This window comes from Macaca mulatta, chromosome 8 (assembly GCF_049350105.2).
Source record: "Macaca mulatta isolate MMU2019108-1 chromosome 8, T2T-MMU8v2.0, whole genome shotgun sequence".
Classification (NCBI taxonomy): domain Eukaryota; kingdom Metazoa; phylum Chordata; class Mammalia; order Primates; family Cercopithecidae; genus Macaca; species Macaca mulatta.
In genome coordinates this window covers 135,363,207-135,369,556 of record NC_133413.1, presented here as the reverse complement: position 1 = coordinate 135,369,556, position 6,350 = coordinate 135,363,207, and the positions used below count along the sequence as shown (strand labels likewise).

Here is a 6,350-nt window from a genome sequence, read left to right as displayed (position 1 = left end):
AATTGGCAATAGCTCTTCAAAGCTTCTACTGGTATGCGGCACGTGTCACTTCTGCTCACATTTCATTGGCTGGAACAAGTCATGTGATCAGGCATGACATCAGCAGGGCAACCTTGGGCAGTTAACAGTTAACAGTCGGCAGTTAACAGTCAGGAGGGTAAAACACAATCATGGTGCCATAAAAGAGTGAAGGGGCTGGCATTACGCACAGACAGCTCACAGAAGGGCAGCAACATTTTGGAGCTCCTTTTAGTTCTCTTTATCGATATGTTTTAATCGAACCCAGATTTTTTTTTTTTTTTCCTGTCTAGCCCTTAGAGACAAGCTCCGCCAGAGCTCATATAGCAGAGAGAAGGTCTTGAGATTACTGATACTCAGCATTTCTGACACTGGAGACCTGCATAAAAATTTAACAAACTGGGAAGCAGTTTTCATGATGACCCTTTTCATTGCATAGATGTTGCCAAGAGTTTGGGGATGTTTTTATGGAAAAGCCATTAGGCTGGAAGTCAGACACACCTGGGTTTGAGATCTTCTCTGCTACTTAGTACCTGCGTGGTTTTGAGGAGTCACTTGGCCTCTTTTCAGGTTTTAGATCCTTCATCTGTAAAATGAGGATGGTTGTGAGAAAGGGAAATTGCTCTGTAAACAGTGAAGCACTGTTCAAATGCTCAGCCTTTGTAAAAAACTGATGGAAAATGTCATAAGAAGTGGGCAGCTCTGGTTTTCTTTCATTGCTATAGGAAGCTGGCACACACAATAAGAAAGTTTATTGACAGCAGCTGAGATGTGCTGAAGCTGGTAATTATCTTCAAGACAGGCGAGTTTTGATTGTATGTAACGGCGCCTGGCAGACCTATCAATCAGACATGTGCCTTGATGTAATGCTGACAGTCTATTTACACAGAAGCAGCTGTGATATTATGAAAGAATGAAAGGCATGCTAAAGGTCTAAGTTGTTACGGAGGATATGACTTCCGTTTATCTGTGTGGCTGGTTGTTGCAGGATGGTAAAAATCTGGTGTGAACATGAGAGAAAAGAGTTTCTGAATTTTCATTATGATCCAGCATTTTAGAGATGTATGAAAACTTAGCTTGATTGAACTCAACCCCTTCCCCGCATGGATAAGGAAACTGACACCCAGTAATGTCTGAGTGGTTATTAATGCAGAGAGAAAAACTCACTGTTACCTGTCTTTTATGAATGTGCTAACTCATTAGTCTATAAACAACACTTCTTCTAATATGTAGCATTTAACAATTCTAAATATTTAATCACTATTTACACATAATCAGCAAAGCACAACACTTCACATTAAATCTCCCCAGACATTTAAGCATTCATTACAAATTTGTAATCAAACTCTTAGATAAACAAGTAATTAAAACTATGAATCTAATAAATCAGATTTTTTGGCATGCTCTAAACACCTTAAGAAGTGACAACACACGGACAGAACGTCACTTTGATTACGGAAATTATTATACTATGGGGAATGGCTTGCCAAGACCCTGAAGAACCAGAGAGAAGATACTGCTCGCACATGTGAAGGACACACGCTCTGTTTTCTCCTCCTTCTGTATGAGAGAGCCTGCTGACGCTGTGTGGCTCAAAAAGTATGAGGTGGTCTATGAGCATATTTTCAATTTAAGTGCATGAGTTGTCAGCATAAATTCTTTCTGAAATGATGATACAATTCCATAGCGAAACCAGGCTATTGTATAGTGGAAATGAGCACCTTAGCTCTGTTAGTCTCCTATTCCAAGGACTGTATTTCTGAAGGGAGCACACTTATTTTGGGAATTCTGGGAGCCAAGGGCTGGCTGCACTGTGAATGTGTTTTGCTACTCCAGCTTCTTATGGCCCCAGATTTCTGATCATATTCTGCATCCTTGGTTAATTCTCTCAGGAATTTTACAGTGAAAAGGAGAACAAGAGTGAGAACACAAGAGTAAGATCAAGAAAGGTTCTCTTCTCACCAGTGCTGTAATCCACCTGAAAAGCTATAGCTACTTGCAGTATTAAAACTAGTCATAAAAGTGCTAATACAGTACACTATGAATTTAAATTTCTGTCTTCATTCTCTTCATTCTAACTGTTACTGTTTAATGTTATAGCTTCCCAAGGTTATTAGTGTTATACCTTTCCAGTATCACAGTAATTTTTATAGGATATAATTTCTATACTTTCCCAGAGTTGCTGAATTTACAAAAGCCCCCGAAGGAAAAAAAAAAAAAATAGGACTTCAGAACAGCTGAGTTTATAGGTTCAGGAGTTTTGACACAGAACTGGCCATTCCTGGGACTGTCCTTGCCTGTGTGGTTGAAGATGGGCACAAGCACATCAGAATTCCAACAGCAGGGTGGGGAGAGGAAGGGGAAGGGAAGAGATGCCTTTTTCTTTGACAAGCGTGACCTGGAAGTTTCATCTCTCTCTTCTGCTCATTTTTATCTGGGAACTTGGCCATACCTAGCAGCAAGGGAGGCTGGAAATATGCTGCCCATGCCCAGACCAAAAAATGGAGTGTCTTTTTAGTCTAAAAGAAGGGAGGAACTGGCACTGAGTGACATCCAACAGTGTCTGCCACTGTCCATGCTTTTGGCCACCAAATATTTGTGGGTCCTCCTCGCAGACACATCTACCCTCTCTCTGAGGGAGACAAGGCCCAAGTGCCTCAATTCAGTGCAAAGATCAGGAGCAGCTGCAGGAAAAGCACTCGGGATGAGGAAGGAGGAGCTCCTGGAGAAACTGGATGACTCTGTCACCCCCAAGCTCTCCCTTGCCCCATACCTGACAGTAGTTATGTATAGGAAAATGGCAATAACCTTTCCCATTCTGAAAAAAGATAAGAAAACACATATAAGTTACTCAGGTCCATAGCAATGCTCAAACCTTGCTGAGCAGTAGCTGAAAACTCTTTTTTCTATGTTAGCAGGCGAATCTCTCCGTCAGCCTATCTGGCAACCCTGGTTGTACTTTCCAGGAGAGCCTCCCTTGGCTGACATGCTCCAGAAGATTCTCCCTTGTCCATCTGAAGCAGGCATTTAGGCCATGACCCTGGGAGGGGTGGGGAGGGGCTGCAGAGCTTTTACAGTTCCTTCCTGCAGGGGCATGGTTGGGGCCCAGGCCGCCTCCTGGCTCCAGGGCTTTGACAAGTCAGACTTAGAGTTTCCTGGGCAGTAAAATTCCCTAAGAAACCCACGTAGGCTTTAAGAATATTTGCTTCCGGTCCAGTTCATGCACAAATAACTAAAGACAAAATCTGCTTTGGCATGCTTTTAGCCTGAAAACTTTATTTTCTGACGTCCATGCTCTGCTTAGCCCCGATATCTCAATTTAAATGCAATTGTCCTGAGTCTTATCTGAAGAAACAGGCTTGGGTGAGAGGCCACATCCTTGGTTTGATCTTTGCTGCTGTCTGTTACTTGGCAGAGAGCTCTGGATAGCGGTGCTTGAGGAAGGCTTGAGGACAAAGTCTGAGCTTTTGCTAACTCTTTAGAGCTTCCTTGAGGACTCAAATGGTGTCATGAGTTCTCTCTCTCTCTCCATCTCTTGGCTGTGCTGTCCTCTGGGTCTCAGGCAGGCTTCATCAATATTCCTAAGCCTACAGAAGTCCTTACCACATCTGATTTTCCAGGAAGACACATAATCTCCTCTAGCATCCATATATAAAGGATTGGAAAAGTTCCCAATTGGCCCAATTGACATCCGATACCCACCTGAATCAGTCATTAGGCCAAGGGGATGGAGTTCTTTGGCTAGCCTGGGACATCTGCCCACCACAGCATGGAGCGTCATGATAAGGGATCTGACTGGGATCATGTAAAGTACACCAGAGGTGGCCCTCTTTTTCCTCCCAAAAGAAATGGAGGGAGGTGCTGTCAGACAAAAGGGAAGGTGGACTTGGCAAGCAAAAATGAAAGGCATCTGAGACATCTGGCCACCAGCAGGGGCCACAGTGCTCTCAGGGTCTGGAAGGCTTAGTCAAGATGGGTGGAATTGCACAATAGTAATTAATAAGGTTTGCTAAAACCTGGGCCATCTCTCTGCAAGTGTCCTTAGCAAGAGCTTACTGTTGGTTCAGATGCCCAGAGCAGGCCAGGGTAGAGGCCACATAGAGACAAAGCAGCATTTCTTCTGCAGAACTCAGCTAAGTCTAGGCCAAGCCTGGTGCACCCCAGCCTCTGGTCCTGCCCCTGCTAGGTAAAGCTCAGAAGGAAACGTCCTTCTCCTCCCCTCCTCTTTCTCTTGCCTTCTCTCCAAAAGAACCTCCCGCTGGTATCCTTACCCTGATCCGGCCCCTCCACTGGCCTCTGAGTGTGGGGTGAGACGGAGCTGAAATAGAGGGGCCGGTCTTGGCCGGAAGCGAGGAGGGTGGAAGTGAAGTCCTTCACCGCTGGTGGGAGGTAGGTGAGGGCAAAGACTAGACACCTCCTATACCAGCCTCACTGGCCAAATTGCTCAGTGGGGAATGGAGTCTCAGCCTGTCTTCTCTCCCTTCATCACCTTTGGGAGTGGGTGGGCCCACAGAGCAACCAGGGAAATCTAAGCTAACGGCAGGACTCTTCTACTCGTAGGTGTGTCCTGGCCTGCAGCCCCCTCCTTCTTGTCCACAGGCTCTCCATTCCCCCACCACGATCCTGCCTCAAAGTCCCAACTCGCTCTCCTTCACCCACGTGTTCATCCCTAGAACTTTCTGAGCATGGGCGCTGTGCCCACAAGGCTGCTTGTCCCCACATGTTTGAGAAGCTGCCAAGATGACCAAGCACTCAGGCAACATTTGTTCCTTTGAAATTGTGACCCTCCATCCCAGCATCCTTCCTGTGCCCCCACCTTCCCTGAGTTCCTGGAGCAAGGCTTCCTGATGTTTCCGTCTCATTGTCCCACTCTGGCCACAGGGTGATGGAGTGGTGAGTGGAATGGCCCTGAGGGATGGTTTCCTGCCCCTGCTGCTTATCCCTCAGCAGCAGCTGCAGGCAGTACTTCCCAGAGCACAGGAGCCTCAAGCTCAGTCTTCTCTAGTGTAGACATTGCTGGAAATTTCCCTCTCAGCTACCTGATGCTGCCCACTCCCTCATACCACCCTTGGGGGAAATGAAAGTATGTCTGTAAATCAGGAGAAACTCAGAGAGTTCTGAAAGCCTCTTGATGATCTACAAGGGTTGGTAAGCTAATGTCAGGTGGCAAGTGGGTTGCCATTTCTTATTGTTTCTGGAGTCACAAGCCCTGTTTGAGCCATTGGTGGGGAGGCTGGGACCTGCTCCATTATTCACCACGTCACTGTGGTTGATTGTATTTCCCAGCGTTGGCCACAACAGTAAGTCCCCTCTGCATAGCTTCCTGAACCGTGACCTTGCCACTCTTCTATCACGAGGTGGTGTCTGTTTCGCCACTCCCTGAAGCTGGGCAGGCCCTCGGACTGCTGAGCAGGCCCTGGAAGTGATGCAGTGCTACTCCCAGGCAGGGCCTTTCATGGACCCGGTGGCTTTGCTTTCTGCCTCTTGGAAACCAGCTACCATGAAGGAAGTTTGTCTATATCCTGAGACCACTATGCTGTGAGCAGCCCATGAGCCCACTGGAGAGGTCTTGCAGGAGGAAATGCCCCGTGAAGAGAGAGAGAGGCCAAGATCACAAGGCACCAGACCCAGAAATTTTAATATTACAGAATTTTAACCATTTCTCTGATTCTATACTTGTATCTCTCCTATGCTTAAAATCTAGAATCCCAATGGCATTTATTAACATCATCACTGATCTTACAATCTATATATACAATAAATACATGTACGATAAATAAGATCACTGATCTTACAATATTTATATATTGTAAAAATTGTAATTTTTACAATATATAAATATTGTAATTCTTACTATATATATAGTAATTCTTACTATATATACATTGTAATTCTTACAATATATAAATATGTATTTCAAATATTATTTGAAATTTCAAATATTACTATCTGAAATATTATTATTATAAAAGACCTCTGCTTTGTGACTATACAGTCAAAATACTGAGTCTTGATGTGTTTTGAAATAAATTCTTTTCCCTGCATGATTATATCACCAACTTGATGTGTAGTTAGGTTTGTTCGTTTCCATGGTTTGCAGGTTTTAGAGATTGCTACTTTTTAAAAATGTAAAATATTTACATCATTCCAACGTCAAAATACGTCCCCAGGTAGTTTGATTTGAGTTTAATTTTGTTTTTCAGCCATGTAAAACATGTTGAATGGCTGACATTGTCCCAAAAAGTTGCCATTCCATCTCTCTATCCTGTTCCCTCCAATCCTCTATAATAATGATTTCCATTAGTTTTGGGATTTATCTTTCCATTGTTTCT

The 6,350-nt window shown here is 44.4% G+C and overlaps 1 long non-coding RNA gene across 1 annotated transcript; it reads left to right on the top strand.

Moving 5' to 3' along the window:
* The first annotated feature begins 535 nt into the window (after positions 1-535).
* Positions 536-5,795, top strand: LOC144330556 (uncharacterized). Its single transcript, XR_013396854.1, has 3 exons — positions 536-833; positions 4,268-4,407; positions 5,305-5,795. It is a non-coding gene; the product is annotated as an uncharacterized LOC144330556 (long non-coding RNA).
* Positions 5,796-6,350: the final 555 nt, after the last annotated feature.